General features: G+C 37.8%; 1 protein-coding gene across 1 annotated transcript in view; it reads left to right on the top strand.

The window, feature by feature from the left end:
* LOC146600003 (uncharacterized) overlaps positions 1-24,383 on the top strand; it is a 78,518-nt gene that overhangs the window by 50,847 nt on the left and 3,288 nt on the right. The gene's annotated exons all lie outside the window — the stretch shown is intronic.

The raw sequence follows: 24,383 nt of genomic DNA, 5'->3' as shown, positions 1-24,383 counted from the left end.
ACGGGTTCAGGATTAATTAGAGTTTTGATGCTGCTTTTAAGATACAAAGCAAAATATCAGTCACAACAAAGCAATAATCATTGTATATAATGTGATTACCTGGAATAGTCTCAAATACTGTAACGTCTTGAGAGGTCTCTTCCAGACCTTTGGTGTCCATCCTACTACAYGTGTAACCCTTCTGCAACTGTAGCTAATAACATAGGCCTGATAACATCAGGACCTCCTCCATATTGATTTATGGTCACTGCCTAAAAAGTTGGGGAAATAAAGCCTCCCAGAGAGGACAATAGCTTTTCTTTGCAAAACGTATGTACTGAATTTCCATGCTTTCCCTCTTCCCTGTGAGTTTCACTCAAGAAGTGTTGCAAGCTAATTACTCTCTCACTTTTTACATAGGAATATCAACCATCCTGGAAAACAGTCATGTCTAGATCTCATGAGATAACAAAGTGATTTTGCTTTACATGAGGAAAAAGAAAAACGAAGTAGAAGACAAAGGCGATGAAGAAGAAAAAAGTAGAAGTCTTAGCTGAAAATGAAAGACTGGTGCCAGACAAAATGGATCTGCATTTGCAATACCCTTGCTTCAGGGTATTTGGATGTCTCCAAAGTTTTGATTCAGACTGTTAGAGAGACAGAACCCAACTGTAAAATTTTAAGTGAGATCTGAGCAATGCTTAGAGTGTATTTGGATATAGAGTTTTGGCTGACCTATTTAAAGAATGATATTGTGCAAGAGATTACTCCATAATCTAGGTAATTGCCAAGACATATTTAATAGGAAAAAGTAGCCAAGACCTAAAAGTTTTTGCTAATGCGCAATATCTGTTTCTTTTTTCATAAAGACTGAAAAAAAAGATTATATACCACATTGCAGAATCCTTCAGATATCTCCCCGTAAAAGAAGTAACCATCCTTCTAGGGRAAAAAAAAAAAAAAGTAGAGGGAGGCGATTATAGGAATTTAGAATTATTTCTATAAAACAACACAGATTTATAGAGGTTCTGCAACAACTGTAAAGGTTTTTTTTCCAGTAAGCTCCAATTAGTTAGTTACTGCCTAATGATGCGATTAGGCTACTTCATTTTATAGAGGATCAAAATCCTGCTCCCCTTGATAATTGTGCTTTGTATCTYATTCTGTTCTTCTCTTGGCTTCTTCACAAAAACCAGGAGGATTCAGCTACTGTTATTACAATCTTCAGGTCCATCTAAAATACTGGACCCAAACTCGAGGGCTTTAAGAAACATCTTCTTGCATTAGCACACTGAGCAACAGAATGATAAGTTGTCAAAGGAAGGGCATCATCTAAATACACTGGGCAGGAAGCAGCCTTGTAATCTGCCCTCTGCTAAAGAYTTCTTTGTGGCATGGAGAAGTATCAAATACTCTGTCTGTCTTTGTTAGCCAGGCAGTAAGAGGATAATAATCTYGAAGCTTGTTTTAAGAATTAATTAGTTAATTGTTATTAAAGTGGGTTGATAAGGTCAAATAGCAGTTTTGTGTAACAAGAAAGTGATCTTGAGCATGAACAAGTCTTTTCCTGATGAAAAGTTGATTTAAAGAAAACAGCTTTAATCAAGAAAAAAATGCCTTTTGGTCAAACCAGAGTGTTGAGAAGATAGAAAATCTATTAGTGAAAAAAGAAAAAAGAAGTGAAACGTATTCTCTGGTAGAAAGCAAAATTGTGTTTATAAATATTTGTAAATATTTATACAGAGGTTCAAACCTACTCAAACACAGATCCAGTCTAGTCTCAGAAAATAAGTCAATTTTATAAATGTACTAGCTAACATACATATAAGCATTACCACACACAGGGCGTCATACGGCTAACATGCATTTGCTGACTGACCTGGAGACTGTTTCCTTTGTGGAATGACGTATTCATTATATTCCATCCATGTTTGCCACAGCTTTGTGGAAATGGGCTCATTTGGGTTTCTCTTCTGAGAAAAAAATCCCATCCTTCCCACTGGCATTCTCAACTCTCCAGAAGGTCCCAGGATATACCTAGAGACACCTAAAAACAATTTTTTAAAAAAGAAAAATATTCCAGGAAATAACATCTTGAATAGAACAAAAGTTATATTTTGTAGAAGGCAAGCAACTGAACCAAGTATTGGTACAAAAGCGCTAACTGTACAAGTCACTCTTGCCCATGCAGGGAAGGCTGTAGGGGAGACTGTGCTCACTGCTTTACTCCCCATCTAGTGGCACAAGGCCTGCTTTCCATTAAACTGTCCTCCTGGTGGGGTGCAAATGCTTGTATTCCTAAGCTACTCACGGACAATTCATACACATAAGGGAAATTAAATTAATTGAATAAAATATGTGCTGTAAGTTAAGCAATTGTCTCTAGCATGTTCTCTGAAAGCTTTGTCCATTCAATTTCAAATGACTCCAATGACAGATACATGGACAAGACTTCTGATTTCCTCTGGCCCTCAGGACTCTAATGTCTGAGTACTTTACCATCTGTAGCATATTTATTCTCACAAGACCTCTGTGATGTAGAAAGGGACTATTAAATCCATGCTAAGGGTGAGGAACAAGAGCTAGAACACGCTGGGATCAGATAGGTGATCTGAGTTTGAGAAGGATATGAATCGAAGCCTTCCTGATCACAGATTAAATCCTTAATTGCTGCATTCCCCTTCTCACCCCCCTCTCCAGGACAGTTTTTGCTGGGAGTTTGTTCAGGCTAGAGAATTCTGTAGAGTTGGCACAAATTCTATGAAAAAGATTTATTTCCTTTTTTATAGTCTACAGGGCTTTTTCCCAGAATGGAAGATTAGAATAAGCTGGAGAGTGAAATCTGAGATAGGGGGAATAGGTTTACAATCAGAATGTGAAGGTAACTATCGTGATATCAATGAAACAGAAATTCAAAAGAGGCCTCAAGGAGGGAAGGAACAAGAGAATTTCCCTATAGCAGTGGTCAAAAAATCCACAGGAGTAATCTCGTTCGCTTTTCAGATCATATTGAATTCAGACATGCTGGATGGTTGTTATCCAATACAGTCAGCTCTCCTAGTCAAAGGTGCAGATGAAATTTTGTTTTCAAATTTATTGGACTTGCAGCTCAGCCCCTGCTGCCCCTTACTGCCTTTTGTTGTTTTCTGTGTAGCCCTGAATCATACTTTTTATTTAGCCACTAGCTCGCATTAGGCAGATCTAAACTGCTGTGCGTTGTTACTACCTGTCAGATTTACTAATTTCCAGAAATTCTGTATTCTACAGTTATACTAGTTTGCATTTTCTTAGGCTGAATCACTTAATACTTCTAGCCCATATTCCTTACCTCTCAATGTCATTGTTACTATTTCTCCCAACTTCCCTCATGTTTACTTCACCTAGCTATTTTCTATCATCTGCAGATTTAATTACTGCAGTTTTACTATTCTGCTCAAGTGAATATTGACATACAATGAGACTAATCCGTATGACACTCTGTGGATAATTCACTACCAGCTTGATCTCTCGCCACTAACCATTACTCTTTGTTTATAACCCTTCAGCTAGTGCTCTCTAATCATGTGTCTATTCACTTTCAAGCCAATTTACATTAATTTTACAAGTTTTCGAGAGGCAATGACCAAATTCCTTRCTTGTATTTGGCTATATTTACTCTGTATTTCATCATAGCACCAGATGGTGCTGATCAATATGCTATACCAATATCAATATATCAATCAAAGGATGGATATCATGATCCATCTATTTCTCCCTCTTTGTCTTCAAATTATAATCTTTGTTTCTCAATAATAATTTGCAGCAAGAGCACATGATTAGGCTGCAAATTGTCAGATTTGCAAGTGGCTCATCAGATGAGCCACTTTAATGGTCTAGGAGAGTGCTGTTAGCTCAAAGCAAATAGAGGCCAATGAGACTTAGCCTGCAAGGGAAAAGGTTTAAGATCCTTTCAATGATTTTGTGACTAGTAAAGGCTAGGAAAACACACACAGCTGATTATCATGGCTAAAGAGGACTTAGGCAACCTAACTGTGTTTTCAAAATCAAGGATGATAAATCTATACTGTAAATGCTTATAGCTCACAGTTCCATTGGCTTTGACATCAAAGGATGTATATGTATCAAATACCATTGAGAGCAAATACAAGTCACTTTTGCCACTGCCAGTGTTATCTGCCATAATTTTATTGCACTAAATGATGTCCTGACCCAGATTCTGATGGGGCAGGATTCTACCTGAACGTAAATAGATAACTTTTTTCTTGCTATTTAAGGTGTTGCTGCTCAGAAAAGGAGAAACAGAGACATAAAAACTTGTGGCAAATGAAATGTTCATGGATACCTGCTGGATATTGCTAATTCATATATTTACAAGAAAGCCTTTAAACACATTGACCAAATGCAAATGCTAGTAATTAGATCCTACCTCCCCAAATATTCCCATTATTGTTTCATACGAAGACATTCTTCTTAACTTCTCTTCCTCAAAAAAGCTATTATTTCTGGCATAGTGTGGTTACTCTGTTCTTCCCCAGCATTTCAGTGGTGAGTGAAGAATGATTTTTATATGTACAGTCTGTAGAACTCTTCCGGATCTGTCATGATGAAAGAGGTGCTCTGTGTACAACACTATTATTAACTTATTGTATGTCATCAAATTATTCTGTTTCACATCATGTCACTCTGCTGCAAGAATCTTGCCAAAAATAAAAGCAATGCAATATCATCGGCTGAGAAAAACAGACTCCTTCAAGAGGCAATGTAGCATGCAGATAGCATGACAGTCCCTTGGAGTTTGGGTTGGCATTGCTAGAGAATGCAGGGACACCTACAGTTTCAGCATGCATTGTGTGAAACAATGTATTTTCTAATACGAGATGAAGAGTAAGAACAGATTTAGATTGTGAGATATGCTTAATATGACAACTTTTGAATTAATATCACTTCAGAACTACTGGAAATTATCATTTATGTTTTATTAGTTTATGCAGATGGATGTAATTTGGCAAATTCTGAAACTGTTAGGCTTTTTAGCAGTCAATATAAACATCTGAGTCTTCTTAAACAGAAAGTTTCTATTCAATTCTTCATTACTTTAGAGATAAAACACAACCATTTGATATTTCCATTTATTGCACTGGAAAGTCAGTGCTTATTATTTTTAATAATCCTCTTTTCTCTAGCTAGTTCTTTGTGATGCAATACCATGTAGTCTTCATAAAATTTATGGAAGACTGTTTCAGTTAAAGAATAAATACAGTGAAGACTGAATTCAGGATCTGAATGATTTTTGATAGGACTTGTGATTGTGACTCTTGAATTCGTCAGTTTTTATTAGCTCTACTGGCTTTCTACTTTTTGAATAGCACATTTTAAAGAAGCAAACTAGATCCAGAATATGATCTAATGGATTTCTAAGTACAAAAATCACATAGACAAAAAAAAAATAGACACTTCATTACTTATTTTGCAGATCTCCACACAGACAAGCACATACTACTGCGATTAATTTTCTATATTCCCAATGCCTATAATCTATAGGTATTCTGTGACAAAATAATATATATTTTTTTAAGGTTGCAGTTAATAATGCTCGCTAATAAACTTGCCTTTCCGTAAGGCCAAATCATGGTTTGTTCCAAGCCCCAAGCAAGAGACAGCATGTTGCTGCACTGTYGCCAGAAAAGACCAGGACTGCAGTAGTGATTTCAGGAATCACTTTCTGCATCAGTCAGAGGCAGTGATTGTGCCGGTTCTTTATCTCTTAAAGCGTGTGCTCCCTGGGAGACTGCCCAGCACAGCACAGTGTCCCCTTTTCACKTTGTACTTCTACACTTCCAAGCTGTCATATGACCCTAAATTATTATTCTTATTTTAGATGAACAGAAAAGAAAAATGGAAAAGAAAAAGAGAGAGATCAGATTCTTTCGTAAATCCCTGTTTTCTGAATAAGGGGAAATTAAAAYTGAACAAAGGTGATTATTCTTGTCACCTTCCTGATTCTCGGCTATGGCTAAAATGTATCTTTTTCCTAGTCCAGTTTGAAGCTGTCAAAACATAGCCATGAATCACACTGGGCTAAAAGAGCTCTTCATAGGCTGCTCTTTAGCATTTAGTACTGCACCAKGGCCAGAACATCTAGAAGTGCCCAACTCTTTATCAGCAGTCTATCACCTGTAATAGGAGTGGTATCTGGGTTAAAGTTGTTAATGCCGCCCTATGCAAAGTGGCAGGTTGCATACCCTTGGCAGATCTTTTTAAAATGCATAATAATACAGTGTTAACATAAAAATAAAAATCCACATTAAAATAATATAATACAAATTAAATTAAAAGCTGAAGTCTCTAATTTCAGAAACAAAGACAGCCATGCCACAATATTTTTACCACACTGGTTAAAATCATACAGGGTATTATTCTCAGCCCCCTGTGGCTATAYGCACAATGGGTGGACTGAGCATTCACTCTGCATATGCTACTTGGCTTTAAGTCAGACTTCTTAACAGTATCTTAGTGGCATTTTCCCCAGACCAATTCCCTTTGTTGTGTTTTTCTTTTATAGGAAAAAAAAATACATGTCACTGAAGAATCRCATGCTTAAAATTGCAGCATATCCCTCATCTCAATGGAAATGCCCCCAGTGCTTCATCTCTATGAACATATTGTAGGGCTGCACTGAAATGTAACTTCTCATAAGAAAACACAAGCAAAAAAACACAAAAAATGGCTACCCCTAGAGTGAAGTGTATTAAACTCCACTGCTTCACTTTGTTTGAACTGACTGATGAAAGAGAGGAAAAAAATCAGAAGATGAAAAGCAGTAAAGAAATATGTGAGGAGGTTCCAGCAGGAGGAAGGAAGGAGTGCCGGGCAGACGATGCTGAACAGCAGTCTGCCCAAATGCCTTGTACGCAAAGAATTAAGGTGGTTTTAAGAGATTTGTCCATTCATGCCCAGTACAAGAAGAGTTATGTATGACTCATGTTATTTTCCAAAACGTTGAGTTTAACTTGCCAAGTTGAACTRATCAAGTTAGTTCAACTAACTAACAATTTTTGTTGGTAAAAAATTGGGTTCTACTACTTTGCAGAACTGCCATGAAGAATAAAAATTTATTTTATCTGTAAAACAAACAAATTTACTTTATGCTAGTAACTGAAATTTAATAAATTCAGTTAACTAGCAAACAAACACAGTATGTAATGRCAATAATAATAAATCCAAGAAATTCCATATATTTATATTTATAGAGCTTCTTTCAGACCTTGAATTGTGCTCTTGGCTTAAGGTTTGATTACTCCATACTATTTCTTGCAAAGTTTTAATCTTCTGTTAATGATTAGAAGTTTGTTTTTTGTTTATGACAATTACATGTTTTTATGGGTCAGGCAAGAGGCCTTAGGAAAAATGTTGGGATGGAAGGGAGGAGGAAGTGCTTTGAATTTTGATGAAGAATTAATTCAGGACTAAGTTCTTCCAGGCTTTTAATGATGTTTTCTTTTTGGAAAGACGTTAGAGTTATTTAATCCCTGTGACCTCTATGGCATTAAGGACAATGCTTTGATTTTGATTTTTTTTTCTTTACTATGCTTTTGGTTTTATCTTTTTAATCTGTTGTATTTAGAGGTCTTTGTTACATATCAGATGTGCTGTTTAAACTTTGCTGTAATTACTGGATTTTTTTCTTTCTCACATTTAGTTTATTAATGTTGTTATTCACATCATATTGTCTAAATATTTTGGGAATTCTTCTGGGATTGAAAGAGGGCAATTAGTATCAACTGTTGATATTCTCTTTTCTTCTTTCTGTGCTCCCAAGATCTTATCTTTAGTCTAGATTAAAGGGATGGGAGAGCGAGAGGAATTCAAGTCATCTGGATCAGGATTTAGAATCAAAATGTCTTCAAAGTTGTGCTTGGCTGTTTTGGTTTAGCCTACTGCAGTGACAGGGACCATCTGAGGACTTGGAATTTGGATCTAGGTTTGGATTCTTCAGAAATAAACCTCATACACAGAAGCAGAGATAAACACACAAGCATACACAGACATGTTCAGACTGGACTGGGCCCACCTCTAGTTGCATATTTATAAAATTAAGCGGGTATCAGAACAYGGTTAATACAGGGATAATTATAGACAAAAATAGACAGTCAGAAACAAACTACGAAACCTCAAAGACAAAATGTAAATACTATCACTAGCTCCTGATACCTCCTCTCCTAGCCAGTCTGGCATGTAGACTTTGAGGATTAATTGCATGGAATGTGACGGAGGAAACAAAATGTCTTCAAGAAAACACTGAAATTTAAAATGTTAAAAGACAGTGTCTGTCTCTAATAAGATATGTGATGCCCCCAAACATCTGCTCAGCWGGAGCAGGAGTTTGTCAGATCCACAGAGCTTATTCATGCACAAAAGCTTCAGTGAGACAGATATAGTCCCAAACCATCACAGAACTTATTTTGTAAAAGACAGAAGTCTAAGAAAAAAATGTGGGCAGCACCTGATGAAGTGGACAGAAGCTACAGGAAGCTCTCGTTGACCCCAAGATGGAGAAGCTAGTGAGAGGCACCTGCTATTGACTAGTGGACAATTATTAAACATTGACAAAATGTAACTAAGAGAAAAAAGAAATTCCTACAGAATCCAGAAGAGCACATCTTCCATAATTTTCTTTTCAGTCAATTTTACATTTCTTCTTTTTTGCTTCACCTTTTCTGTACTTCTGAGTCAGTCTATCCTCCAGTCTTGGGGATGAAGATGTCAAATACAAATCAAGATCTGAATTTCAMAAATAACTCTTATTTTTGAACTCACGCTAGACTCCATTCTGTAACAGAGCAAAGGAGCTAGAGGACAAGGYGTTGTGTGGTACAGCTGTCAGTGTCAGACCTTACACAACTCAAGCAGGATTTAGAGGTTCTAAATTCCTCTAAAACACCCAAATGCATATTCTCCAGTCCCAGGATTTTTTACCATTCCCTCATCCCCATTTYCCTGTCTTTCTGTTTGTCACCTTCTCAGATCAGCACCTCTTTTTCTCTCCCCTCTAAACACCCCCTGAAAATATCACTCTCTTAAAGGAGCTCTCTTAAAGGAGTATTAAGGTGGCTTAGGAGAAATATGCTCTTAACGTAGGCCTCTCAGTTAAGCTGAGTGAACAGGGCCTTTGCATTCAGTTCATGCCCCACAAATCTTAACTCTAAATACATAAAACTGAGAAAGAATGAGAGGAAAAAGTGTAGGCCAGCAAGCAAGAAAGTGATGCAGTTGAATCCTGTGTGAAACTTATTCAGCCAGCAGCATAGCTCATGCAGCTGAGTTGGCACCATGCATTTGTGTGTTGGGACATACAGTAACCAGAGAAGCCACAGCAGTGGTCAGTGCTACAGGCAAGGAACGTGCCAGTTGTTGGCTCTTCTATCCCAAGAGACGCAGTCAGCAAGAAATATATTTTGAGAGGTCTGAAGAAACCCACAAAAAGGGATCAAATAGTGGAAACAGGTCTCCTACTCTCTGACAGAGATATAAAAAGAACATTTTTTGCCTCAGAATGAGTAGGAAGATCCCTGAATTTTGGACACAGTTGCCAGCAGCGTACTTGGACAGAAAGCAAAAATATAGGCCACATCTCAGCTGAAGAAAAATATGCACTTGCTGTTTTCTCTGCAAACATTTAATGCTATTGACCACATGAAAATAGTCAGAACAGTCAGCACACAGAAGTAATCTGGCATTCAGATTATTGGGAAATAGTGTCCTGGTTCTGGTGTCAATGATACACAGATGAGTTTAACCCCATTTAGGACAAGGACATTAGGCTGCTATAAATGTACTTTTTGTGAAATGAAATTCACCTTCTCTTATTGGTGATCAAAAATATTCAGTTCTTAGCTCCTGAGAAAGGTGTCCTGCTTTTTAAATCCTCACATAGCTTGTAAAAATCTTCTCATTTTCTCTTCTACATTTTCTTTTACAATTTTATTTTACTGATTAATGAGGGCTATCAAGTTCATGCAAGCAATAAGTGTGTGGTCTTGAGCACAGGGATTCGCTGAGAACTTAAGTATTGAGATTTGAAGGAACTAGTACTTTCTGTGGAAGTCCTCAAAATAACAGAATCATAGACAAAAATTGGTTTGGAAATGACCTAATGACCTCTGGAGGCCATCTGGAGGCCTCTGCTTAAATCAGAACCATTTTCAAAGTCAGGTCAGGTTGCTCAGCACCTTGTTCAGTTGATTTTTGAATCTCTCCAAAGATGCAGACATCGCAGCCCCTCAGTGCTACCTCTTCCAATGCTCGACCAATCCCACYGTACAAACATTTTCATTGGCAACTTCAAGGGGTAATTCCTAGAGTAATAGTAGGTGATTTTGGGGGGCCAGGATGGGAATGGATATTGCTCCAACTGTCCAATTACTTTGCACTAACTTGAAGAAGACAACTCTTTTTGCTACAAAGGTGCAATCCTTGTTCCTCCAAACATAATAATCAAATCTAGCCTAAGCCTTTCTTTGAAAAGATGAAAACAATAAGACTTTCTCTGGAAATTTTAAGGATTTATGTTAAGGAATTATTCTTCTTTAATTTTCCCCTTGAAAAAATTGTTCTTCCTAGAAGAGTAACCTCTTTAACCAGTATAGCTAGAAATTCTGGAGATACTAGAAGTAATTGAAAATAAAAGGGGAAAGTAATAGAGCTATTAAGATTTTTGTTTTCTTTGCATAATTCTGTTGCAGAGTAACCTGCAGTTTTGTGTTTTACACTCAGCATTGTGTATTGGAATTAGGACAACAAACATTAAAAGAGACGTCATTACCATCCATGGTGTGTTGAAATTCTGGGAATATTTACTCAAAACAACTACAGTCCTGGCAGTTCATTCTGTTTCAAGGTTGAAAATGCTCAGTGTCTCAAAAACAACAAGGAAAATAAAAGATTATTCTAACAGGCCCCGGCTGCAGGGACTTGCAATGAAATCATTTCACTGTCAAGGTCAGTTTAAATAGATTCTGCCATTGATCCATGTTTCCCGAGACATTTACAGCAATTGTCCTGTTCTTTCTCTGTGTCTAAATGTAATACTGATGTAACGGCCAGTACTGTCAGTATATACTAACAGCTAAAAGGGAAATTGTATGGGAATTACCCAGTTACAGTCTTCACAAGTGACTTGAAATAGTTACAAAATGTTGCAAAAATTATTATATTGTATTATCAATATCTGTTGTTTTCCTCTGTATATTTGGCAAATTCCCCATGCCACCAGGGGAATTTATTCGTATGGAATTGCTCAGTGAAGTGAAGAAGGGCAGCTTCATCGTCATCCTCAGTTATAGGTAAGGCTACTGAATTTCCAAGACATTTATGACTTATGTGTGTGAGTTCTTGGAGAATTCTGCAGCAAGTATCAGTGACTGGCACGTATCAGTAAGTATGTGATGTGTCTTTCAGAGAGTCTAAAATACTTATCCACAGACAAAAGCGTTACGCTTCWGTTTCTTCCAAAGAAATCCATATGCTTTACTTAATGTTGTGGTTAAAGCCCTCCTGGAGATCTGTTTTTCCTTACAACGCTTCTCAGTATCAAAACCTTCATGAATGCTATTAACGTGCTCTGTCGATTCTGACTTTTGTAGTATCATTCTTTCTAGCTTGATTAGGTTTTTATTCATTAATGCTGTGGTAATCTAGTCTGCTTTAGTCTATGTGGCAAAACACAAACTGCATTAAAAAGGATACTTAGTAGCATCTTCTAATATACTTTTGTCATGTTTAAAGTTTCCTTTCAGAGTATGAATGTTGTGAAAACTCTCATAGGTGTAAAACTGTTCAGCTTAGAAGACTGTTACTCTTTTAAGAGTACTTCAGTTCCTACAAAGTGAACTAAAATCTGTTCTTGATAATTTTCATTAATTTTTCCCTTTACATTCTAATAGTTAAAGCTGAGATGCTTTCCTCTGCATTTACAAAAGTGTAGCTATGGCTCTGAAGCACCCATAGTCTGACTTTAACAATAAAAGATCTTTGATAGAGATCAACATAGGACTGAAGAAGTTCCAAGATGAATATGTAGAAACAGTGGAAAGGAAAAGAAAGTCTTCAAAAGAAAGATACTCTGTTCCTCCATCTCACGTCCTATCTCTTGAAACTCTTGCTGTATTGCATTCACGTGCTGGCACTATGTGGCATATCTACTTATAGTCATTTCAAATATTGGTCTTCAAATGGGAGAATGTGAATTTTCATCAGTTACCGAAGGCAATGTGTTATAATTTGCCTCAGCATCCTTGGAGAGAAAAGAGAAGAACCTATAGCTGCAAGAGGCAAAAATGACAAACTTCAACTTAATAATGTACAAAAGCAATGTGAAGGTGAAAAGACTTGTATAGTTTGTCTGTATTGTTAAAGTGGAACTGTAATTCGCATCAAACATATAAGCTTAACATTTTCTCCAACATCAATGAGTCACAAAGAGGGAATTTTACAGTTGTAAGAATCTAAAACAGATTTGAAGGAGGTATAAATGATACTGCATCTAGCTGGTTGGTAACTGCTTGAAGTTAATTCTAGTCCTGTTACTTTCAGTTTCACAATCTCTGAGATCCCATGAGAGTTTACAAAAGTAGGATTGCCACTCAACAAATGCATCAAAAATAGACAAGACAGTAGAAATGATTCMCAAACCACAATTCTTCACTTACAGTATATCTCTTCTCACACATAAATTGGATTGTCAAACTAATTATGCTGCAGCATCCAAGATGGATGAATAAGAGAACTCCCATTCTTCTCCTTGCTGGAGAGGAGTAGCATAACTATACTGAGCAACTATTTTTTTAGAAGAAATGACAAAAAGTCTCTCTCTGTTCAAGTGCAAGAGAAAGATCAAAATCAAAATCTCAGATCTACTATAGGTTTGTGTGCTATAGGCTTCCACTAATCATACACATGGATGAGTGCATATATCACTCAATCTTTAAAATAAAGAGGTCAAAAATGAGCATGACTAGTTTTAAATTTAACTGATGCTGAGCTATATGAAACTGAGACAGGAGTTCAGGAGGATAGATCTAAAAATGAGGGATTTTCCCTCAGTCCTGAGAAGCCTTCCCAAGATTCTTTTACCAAAGAAATAATTGCAACGGAAGCACTGTAGAAAAGAATGATTGCCTTGGGGTCACTGGAGGAGGCAGTGTAGCATTTGAGATCGTATTAGGTTTGTTAGGGATCACATTCATTTCCCAGGTCTGAGATCTGAGTACTGAGCCCAAAGGAAATTCCATATCAATTTCTACTTTGGAGAGTTTWCTTTTACAGTGAAAGCTTTATTCCAGATTAGTTGAGTAATCCATAGACTGTCACTTCATGTCAGGAGGTTATTTGATATGCTAGACATTTCTGCTCATAATGTCTAATATAATTTCTTTAGCTGAACTAATCACTTTTGAGGTGTTAATTTGAAAAACCAATCTTAGAGTTTAAACTCATTTATTGTCAAAATGTAGGACGATTTTATTTTAGAGATGCTACCTCCAAGTCCTCCTAAAATTAGGCCTATATCTGGGTGTACTGGCATCCTGAACCCAGGTATGCAGGTCAGCTGAAGACGTGCATGAATGGTACATGAAATGCAGTCAGTTTCCCTAACTTACCTCCTCAAATTCTTGGCTACATCATATCCATCCTTGTGCAGAGGTTTCAAAAATTTTCCTTTTTTAAATTTGGTATTAAGAGAACAATTACATTCTGGTACTAGACATCTGAAGTTCTTCTGACATCTGGGTTTACACTTGGGCTTTTAAATTTATGAATGGATAACTAAAGACTCTGTCAGTGTGAGTTTTTACTTACACGTCATTCTTATATTGGCAACTCTTACTTAGTAGTTTCGTGGGCAGTTTATTTTGGCATAAATCTTACCACTGCTTGTTCCCACCCATACTGCCTCTCTCGCACTGGTATCAATGTCCATGCAGCTGCATGGAGAACCAATACACTTTCTTTGCAAAGCTTTTTTTGGCTCGGCTAGAGGGTTTTCAGCAGTTACCACATTTGATGGTGAGGCTGGCTACACTACTGAAAGTACTCATGGAATTAAGATGCTAAATGTGAACATGGTAACAAAATACTTTCCTTAACCTTTTAATGACAYGGTCATTGAAATTACTGACAAGGTCTGTAATCAGGAGCATTAGGTGATGAAACTGTATTTGTTTGTTATAAGAAAAGAGGTTATCTGCAATACTTCAAAGAGTATTGTGAATTTTGACAAGAATTGTAAGTGCAAATTCTTCRTAAAAGACTCAAATGTCTTTATTGCAGAAAGCACATAAAACTGAGTGAAACTCAAGCTTCAGATACCACACTTCATGTATTAAGCAGACAYGGCATGCTCCAAACTTTCCAGTTAATTTTACTTCTTACTGTTTAGATTATAGGTTTTAGAGAAAGACAAGACACTACTTTCAGGATTAGCTATAGAAGCTGAATAGCCAGGAAAACCTGAGTTTCAGTATTGGCTTTATCTCTGAGTGTTAAATTTATGGACATAGATACATTTCTTTATTCTAATCAACACTTACTTTCTATTTATACCAGTCCTGTAGAATATGACTGAGATCAGATCCCTTAGAGAGCCAAGTTTGCAATTCCCAGAGCCCTACAAAGTTGCTGTGTATCAGTAGAGACTATGTGTCTTCAGGCTGCTAAGGGCAGGATCTTTACCACAGTCTTGAAGCATTCTACTATGTCTAGTGTGTCTTTTCCCTCAAAAGGCAAGGTTGCCCAGGGAGGTTGTGGAGTCTCCTTCTCTGGAGATATTCAAAGCCTGCCTAGACGTAACCCTGTCTAACATGCTCTAGGTGACCCTGCTTGAGCAGGGGGGTTGGACTAGATGATCTCTGGAGATCCCTTCCAACCTTACCGATTCTATGATTCTATGAAAAAGTGYCTTTGGTGTCTGTGCTTCAGAGTAAACAACAGGTGGGGGCAGGTATGTCTAGGTCCTGCTCCTGCCTGGAAAGAGGGGCTGCAGTCTCTGGGTGGTGGAGATACAGCGGAAGCTGATAAAGAATTCTGAGGAGGCCAGGAGAAGTACAGAGTAAGGAAAGGGAAGAGTGCCTTGATCCTGGAAGGTGCTGGGGAAAAACATAATTGGGAGTTACCCTGAATTAAAAAGCAAAACCCCCAAAAATCTCACAACACAATTCTGCTCAATTATCATTTATAGTAACAAATGTACGGCCTTACCTGGCAGCTGGAAAAAATTGCTCTAATGGCAGTTAATTCACAAAAAAATCCAATATGTTTACCACCATAACTTGATCTTCACCAGAGAGCTATCTAGTAAGTTATCTCTGTTAGCATATGGGGAACATGTTAGTGCCTCTGCACATGGTACAGGTTGTTCTCTTAATAAACATTTTTTATGTTAATTYTCATTTAAATTATTGAATAGCATTACTCCAAGTATAGCACTAGAAAAGCAGGAGCCTTTTAGGAGACTTAATAGCTTGTACCACACCAACTTCATGCTAAGTTTCGGGTKTCAGTTTGTGAAACTGTCTATGATCTCTCTTGTTTTAACCTCTACCTTTTTTCTAGACATTGTTTCCTAGTACAAGGACCCTTGCTCTGTGGTCAAGGCCCAAGTTCCTTTTTCACCCACGTATGACTATGCATCTGCATTGCACTTGACTACATCATTACTTTCTGCTTTGCAATTTTTGTGTCATTAATTTTATTTTTCTTTGAATATCACTGCAAAAGTGCTGAATAGTTTCAGGAGTTCCCAGAAGCCCTAGCAAGCAGCTTTCAAAATCATCATACGGTACCAGATGAAAAGTGAGAAAAAGAGTCTGAGAATGGATAGCTTAAAGTCCATTTACCTTTATCACTGAATTTCTTCAGCAGAAGYTTAATCACGCTTGCCTGTGGAGATCTTTAAACTCAGGCGGACTGGGTAATCTGCCCWGTCTTCTGTCTTCATTTATTTTATCCAAGATTGATGGCCTTCCTGGGTTACGGTTTCCCAGGTTTTCCTTTGCCATTACAGATATAACAGCCAAATGTTCAGGAGGTTTAAGAACATCTTAACAGACCMGCTAATTCCTACTTTTAGGAGAAACAGAAATAGCATCCACTCCCTAAATAAAGATACATTTGACTGGATGYTTGCTTTTGTGTCTCCAGGTACTAAATATCAGATAGTTCAACTATTAGAACTATCTCAGTATAAGGCATGTAAAAGTAACCATTATTTGGCCACCAGCTGTAAGTACACAMAAACACTTACAATTTGATGGACTACTTTACTGCAGCTGTCTGAAAGTTATGTGTCTAATCTAATCCAGTCACAGATGATACTTCATAGCCAGTAGAGTTCCACAGTTGCCTCTAAACAGGAAATATCTTACCAGCTAAATATCAAAGTTGGGCTGGTGCGAAAGAAAGAGCTGAACTGCTTTATGGAGATGCCTCTGTCTCTTTATTAACTACAGAAGAAGCCTAGGCAACAGATTAAGGCTAGTTAAATATTTCTTGGACAGCTAAAATTAGGTAAAATGACTCCCTTCCTTTCTGCCAAACCTCAGCTCAGAAGCTTTCCACAGAAACTGGAGCTATTTTACCTAGTTTTGCCACCAATCGATTCTACAATTTCACTTTGTAGCCTTTTATTTTTCATCCTTACCTTTTAGCTCTTCCAGTTCCAACGAYGCCTTTGAAATCTTTGTGTTGTCATTACCACTTCGACTCAAGAGGTTGTGACTYGTACGCACCGATGGATCCTGACATACAGTGTTATCAACTTCATAATTCCCTTAAGTATCAAGACTCCTATAGCACTTAGGGCACCAACAGTCTCAAGGTTTTACTCAGCAGTAAAGATATCTTTTCTGCATTATTTCTATTGTCTGAATATGCATGCTGAAGTCTCAGGTTCCCTGGTATATATCAYTAGCTTTGTCATCTTCTCTCAGAACACAGAAATTTTCCTTTCTCCTATATTATCAGCTATGCTGGACTAATTTGAAGTCTGACCTATTTTAAAATCAGTTATCCAGCATCCTTAGAAATCTTCCAGTGTCTCCCAGTGTGCTGTATCAAACTAAAATCACTCTAATTATGTGAAATTATAAATCCCTGTGTTTCTACTACAGTACATGGCCATCTTCATACTCCAGCTTGGAGGTGCTGTTATAGGAAGTCTCACTGCATATTCTTCAAGTGCTGAACATGTAACAGTGTTAACAGTTTCAAACTCAAACTGCACTAATATCTTGATCTCAAATATAAGATACTGATGAAAACTTTATCTCGGTCAGTTCAAATCCAAGGCATCAGGCTTCTCAATGGATGAATATATCTTCACCTAATCTAGCTTTCTAGATAGTTGAACAAATACTTTACGGATCAAYCAGAACTTCTTTTATTATAATATTTACTGACTATACTGAGATTATTTCCCTCTAATTGTCCTTTAGGAACAAAAACAACACAAGAAGAAAACCAAGTAACTCTCATTCCCCTCCTCTCTTCCCATGGCATACAGCTATCATAAAGAGAGCCTCCAGGAATACTTGCTGGGGGCTATATCAAACCAACATTCATTAACCATGTCTTGTCTTTCTTTTGGTGCAACTGAAGAAAGGAAAACTCACTGTAGCTTTGGTGTCAAAAAAACTCTCCCAAATATATGTTCATATACATACACACCATAATGTGTTCCAGCACACATCTAATTCATATTCAGTAGACATCAATTGTCTGTGTGGAAAACTTGTTTTTCAATGTGTAGGTGATAAAGAGCTTACAGATCTTAAGTTTTCCCTCTTTCCTCAGAATAGTCACTTGAGGATTTTGGACCTAGAATACATTTGTAAGTTTTACAAGACTAAATTCCTGTGCTAAAGGGAGGATACTGTCCTCCCAAATCACCTTTTTTYTTCTGTCTCAGCAAAATTAATCCTAAAGATACTTTCAAGTCTCCATTTTCCATGAGGATTTCCAGTAGTTTCACTTCWCCACAATCTTTTAATGTCCACTCCAATGTTCAGGTGCACTCTCATGCCAAGAAATATGCTTATTTCTATGTATCTGCCCTGCAGTAAGGAGTGAGGATAGTCCTGTGCTCAAGACCTTTGCTGACTTCTCCAACTCTTCAGMTTCCTGCTGAGGATGCAAAAACTTTCTAAGATTCTTCCCACATTACRGAGAACTATACTACATCATAGTATCTATAATCTTTAAATAATGCTATTTTTTTGGTCTGTATACAGGAAATGGTATTCACTAAGACCAAGTTTAGCCCAGAGAGGCTAATTTCTCAAGACCACTCCAACAGTCAATGGAGAAACAGGCATTAGCCAAAGGTAAGCAAGAGAAGAAGTTAATATAATTCTTCTGAACCACTCTTTGGAAAAGCCTATGGGTTTCCACTGCATAGAGTCTACAGAGATTAGTCTCACTAGGCTAAGCCAGCTTTTGTAAATACCCTCCTAAGTGTCTGGAAGTTCCTGTCAAGTTTCTCTGTCCCATAGAATGCTATTCAGTTGGTTTAGAACAAAAACATCCTCTGCATTACTTCRTGCTGTATGCAGTCATCTCTATCAAATAACCYTGCAGCCTACTTGGTGTAACATTCCCTATTTAACTAATATATTGTTAAATCCTTGCTGCATCATGCAGTCTGCCAGCCTACCAAGGAAAGAGTCATGCTTTTTGCAGTTCTTATTGTCTAGCACTTTGAGAGAGGAGAGACGAAACATGATCGTTCTTGCACAGTACATACATTGGTGAATTTGTTCTTGAAGTTCAGTGGGAAAAGGCAGTGGGCAATCTTGGTTCTGAATCCTTGATCTAACCCTGAGTACAGTAAAAACAATAGTTCTTTGTTTCTTTTAAACATTGTATAATTTCTACAAATGGTGTTGTCTGCATATTTCTGTGGATATAATAAAAATGAAGTTAAAATTGGGATTTTTGGTCTCCTTATGTCCTAAGACATAATAAATTTTATCAGTGTTAATGAGAATTCACATACATGCCCAGCTCGAATAAAAAGTACTTCACTTTTATTTATTTAAAAAATGCAACCCCCCCCACCTCTACATGCTAATAATTTATAAGACTCCTGTTAATAGTACAATGTAGGGAAAGCCAAAATATTTTCACTCTAAGAATCAAAAAAACTTTTCAAATTGTAACATTTAACAGATTATTCTTTTCTCTAGCAATGTATAAAGATGGATTGACATGTTTGTTGACTGACATGTTCATTTCAGAAACCRATTACACATTGGTCTGAGAAAAAGATGTCTGCTGGTGCCCTCATGTGGATGTGAGTTCTGTTATATACCGAAAATTAATCTTTAAGGCAGAGCAAAGTAATAGRAACTTTAGAGTCTTGGTTTTGCACACAAATTATGATACTTTACTTAAGATGGCCTTCTATCACTTACTTGCAGTGTGGGCAATTCCATATTACTTAGTCAAAAGCAGAATTACCTAGCTGGATACCAGAATATAGTGTGGCTCTTAAGGTAGATTTGAAGTACAGTTGAGTACAAAACCCAACTCATTCCTAACCACAGAGCCGCAGTCTACCTCCTTCACAAAAACTACTGATTCTTATTAAAAAGTAAGTTATCAATGACTAGCTTTCAGAACTAATCACACAGCTGTTTTCCACGGTTTGCAAAAATTTAAATAGAATATAATCTTTCTTGTAAAAACACATTTCTTATTTACAAAGAAAGCGTTGCAGTTGTCAGCCAACCCCGGGAAGAGTTGAATATGCACAGGGTGTATTTTCAGCCGTACATTATTCCAGTGTGATTAGCCTCAGCAAAATAATGACATTACCACTCAGAATCTAGCCATCTCTCTCTGGAAATATGCAAAACAGGTGACTGAAAAAGCATATGATACTTCCACTATAAACATATTGTATGTACTAGGATCAACATCTGCAGGCTAGGGGAACATGACCTGTTCCAAGCTGCTGTGCCAAGCTGCTGCCAACACCCCACACTAGGGTCAGTGCAGCTATACCCGCAGTGTCTCTAATTGTCTGCAACAGGAGCTGTCTGTGAAGAACATCTTCTACTGTTTCATCTTTGGAGTGCTTACTGTGAAATGGTTCAGAAGTTTATTTGCTTTCACCCTACTTCTCAAAAAATGCTAAACTTTAGATATAGAATTAATCAGTATATTTAATATAAGCCCAGCATTTTACAGTTTTACAGCTAAATAATCTCTATATTTCAGGCACAGAGAAAAGATTGAAAGTAAAACAACTGCAACTGTTTAAGTGGTATTGAAAGGATTCATAACTTGCTACAATCAGAATCTAAAATTAAGCTCGACTGTCATTTGCAGAATAATTGTCATGGTTATGCGGTATGAACTTTCAGAGGAAAGCAAAAATAATAAGCATTGATATGAAATAATTTAAAAATTTGAGCCAAACTGCATTTTTCAAGCTGAGTAAAGCAGCTACAGTCACTGTAAAGAACTGATAGGTTGAGTGGCTGCAACCTGCAATCTGATACGGCAAGTGTCTACCTCTGAAATCAAAGTCCAAACTGGTGTGTAAAGAATTTGATTTTATTTTCATCAGCCATGCACAGACCAGCGAAACTTCTATGAAAATTCACTGGCTTCAGCAAATCCACATTGTGAAACACATTTTACCTTGGGTAGTGTTTCAAATTCTTACACATTATGATTATTAGATGTCCAAAAATTAATTTGGGAATATGAAGTAACTAGTTATCTATCTGCAGGTATTCCATATTTCTTTGAGCTAGGTGCTAGATGATGTATAAAGGAAGGCCAAAAGAGCATACAAGCCAACAAGAAAGACTAGAGACAGGAGATAAGTTTTATCTTTTAAACAATACTAGAGACATGACCTGCAGATTTTGTGGCAAAGCTCTTTGCTCTTAACCACAGCTTTTTTACAGGAGTTTAGGGCCTTTACAGCAAGTAAAGCATTTGTGACATTACTATTTTTTTCCATAATGATGGATAAGAAATTCGATTTTTCAAATATTTAGATTCTCCAGATCAAATGCTAGCCAGGTATGTGTAGTTCAGTATCATGCACTTCCAAATGTGAGGTTTTTTGGGATAAAACTTGTGGTTTGCACAGACATCAAAGATTCTAGAAACAGTTTTCACCCTAGCCTCATCAGCTGAATGTCCTAATGCCCATCATTCTAAACAGCACATGCTTTACTGCTTTATGGTCACTCAAAATGCCATAGCTAGTTCCATTTGCATGGTGCTGTGTGCACACAATGTTCTGCTATGCTTTAGGGTGAAGGATAGTATGAAAATAAAGAGAGGCATTTCTTTAGGAATACTGTAGCCATCAACAACAAAAAAAATCCTTTAAACGAAAATTTATGGATTTTTTAAATCACATTTTAAAAGCTACATCTTTCACTTATTGCARTTGCTCAATGAAAATAAATGTTTGCAAAAAGAATGTGTCTACAAATGAGACAGTTGAACAGAAAGAGTTGTGTGTCTATGAATTATAGTTTCAGGCTGCTTATACTCTGCCTTAAAGCTCTGTATTCTCCCTCTGTACTTGTGCAATGCATTTATATTGGAAGGCCCTTTTAAAATTGGGTGATCTATTGGTTTAGGGAGCTAAAGATTAATTCCAGATGTGGTCATGCTCTTCTAGCCCTTCAAAATGTAACTACTGCACCATCTGTTTTGTAATAGACAATTTCAAAGAGTGCCAAGGGGAATGTTAAAGACATTGGTCAAATGGCCATATATACCTCACACACAGGAATTCTGGAGGTCATAGTGCCTCAGACAGATTCATATTTTCCATTCTCTCTCCTTGGCATTATTAGAGATGAATTTCTCTTAAGCCACATCCTATTTTGGTGGCATAGGGGAATCCTTTATAGTAAGATTTGCTCTTTTTCAATATTSAACATTATTAAGATGTAGAAAGGTTGCAAAGCAAAATAGGAAATGTCTGCTCTGAGGGTTTAATTACAACTTATAAAATTCAGAGACATCCAAAAGAATTATCATCTCACAGGCTACTATATACATGTGTGTGGGAGGATGCATACACATCTGTTTGTTAAAGCAAAGGTCACAGCTTAGGACAAGATCTAATTAAAAACTTTAGACTCAATAAGGAATACTTAGAACTAAACATTACATGCTCCAGCTACTCACAATTACACTTCAGACTAGAAGCTGCAAGACAAATAAGTGCTTCAAAGCAGGACCCAAAACAGATAGTATGTTAAAGGAGAAAACATATGGAGATAACCTATAGGAATAATTAGGAAAGAGATGTTTTTGAAATCCCAGTCTCCATTCAACTAATGTACCTCCATCAGAGCTGAACAAAGGTCTCTCCTCTCATTTCACTTTACAACTTCCAAGCATAGGTACCTATCCTGCCCCCCAAAATCCACAAAACAAATAAAATAAAAAATAGCAATTTGAATACAACTCACTTAGGCAAACTAAGAAATTCAGTGGTCGCAGCTCTACTTTCTGAGGTGGCTGCTGTTTATGGTATGAGCTAGTGTGTATGTCTTGGGGTATCTCAGATTGTGGCAGTTCTGGGCATCTTCAAAAGTAGAATCATAAGTATCTTGGAAACTTTAAGATAGAAGAAGAAAAAAATCTCAAGAGTTAGGAGGTATTTAAAGAGAGTTTTTGTTTTGGCCATCCATGACACCTTGGTTTAAGTCCCATTTTGTTTCTTAGTATCTTTTAACTTATCTTTATTGGTTCTAGAATACAGTTAATAGATTGTAAGAGTCAGAAATCCTACTCTTTTCTCATGTCTTTTGAGGCCAAATTCTGCTTTTAACAGAAGTCACGCAACACAGGGATGAAGACTGACCCATCCTTTGACACATGCAGTCTAACACAGGMGTAGGTGAGTCATTAGCTGGAGGGAAAACAAAGAAAATCCACAAACTTGCTGCCTGCAGCTACTCTCTCCTTACTCTGCAGTGGACCTAAATCTAAATTCAATGCCAGATAGATTTATCTAGGGATAAATCTTTCAAAGCTCACTGTTTTGTGGACTGAGAGACTAATTTGCTCCAGCTGAGCCTAGCTACTCACCCTCCTGACTCTAAGGACAGCCACCTGTGGCACATCTTTTGTGCTGGAAAAATGTGCCAACCACTTGCCTAGCTACTGACTGGGTCATGTGCATATTTTCAGAGTGATCTATTTCATTTAAGATGTATAGATCCAAAATTACACAGCCTCGACAAAAAAGAAAGCAATCATTTTATTCACTTGACACATGCTGTCTTGAGGAGAGTTCAATTTGTAACAGTAGTTAATCATTCACAAACAAAAGAATGGAGTTTAAAAAATAACTCATTTGTTCCTCAGAGCAGAGGATTAAGACATGGTGTACTGGATAACTGGTACCAAATGCATTATGCAAGTTATTTTCTTTTGCATGTCTTTTTTTTATCACTTTGATTTTCATTCCACAGTAGAAAACTGCGGTGCTTCCCTGCCTTTCTACTTTAGAAACAAGAACTATTATACAGAACAGTCTGCTTCGCTCTCAACATAAGCTTTCAAAAGCTTTTTTTTTTTTTGCAGTCCAGCTAGGGTGGATGTTTTCCACTTGACTACCTGGTTGGAATCACAAATGTTCAATTATATCGCAAACCCTGTGCCTCTAATAACAATTACAGATTTCCCTCTGCTCCGCGTGATAGCAGTTATTGTTGACTGTAGTAAGGTTACAAGTGTTGCCTGGTAAACAGCACAAAAATAGCCCTGGCCACCCACAACGACCGAGTTTCGGGGCACGGTTGCGGCCGGCAGACCAACAGCTGCGGGTCTCCCGCAGCACCTGTCTCGCGCCCCGGGCCGCGCTGCCCCTTTCCGCCGTGCCAGGCTGCAGGAAGGCCGCCAGCGCGCTTTCACAGCGCTGCTCCCCGAGGTTGCTGAAGGCGTRGGGATGTCCGTGGGGACAGGGCAGGCAGTGCCCGCGCCCAGGGGGCACTAACAAGGGATCTCTTAGCAGCACACGGGAGTGGATCTCTGGTTCCTGTATGTTATACATGCAGTACACGTACATAGTATGGATTTATTATGTGTGCAAAGTAACGGATGCCTACTACAGCCAACAGACTGCACCGATCCTATTTGAAAATCTGCCTTTTCAAGGTGTTGTTCCCTAAAACCACAGGCCACGTTTCACAGTGAGCCCGAGGCCACGGGGGGACCCCCCACAGCCCCCTCCTCAGGGCGCCCCAGCCCCGTGTCTGGCTTCGGCTCCCACTCGCGTTGGACGCTGCGGCCGACAGTCCCTGCGCCGCAGCGGGGCCGCGCCGCGCCGCCCCCGGCCCGGCCTAGCGCCCCGCGCCGCCTCC

The sequence above is a fragment of the Rhea americana genome, unplaced genomic scaffold (genome assembly GCF_003343005.1).
Source record: "Rhea americana isolate MKP2758 unplaced genomic scaffold, rheAme1 scaffold_13, whole genome shotgun sequence".
Lineage (NCBI taxonomy): Eukaryota > Metazoa > Chordata > Aves > Rheiformes > Rheidae > Rhea > Rhea americana.
Note: the sequence above shows the minus strand (reverse complement) of the source record. Positions and strands in the feature narration are given on the sequence as shown.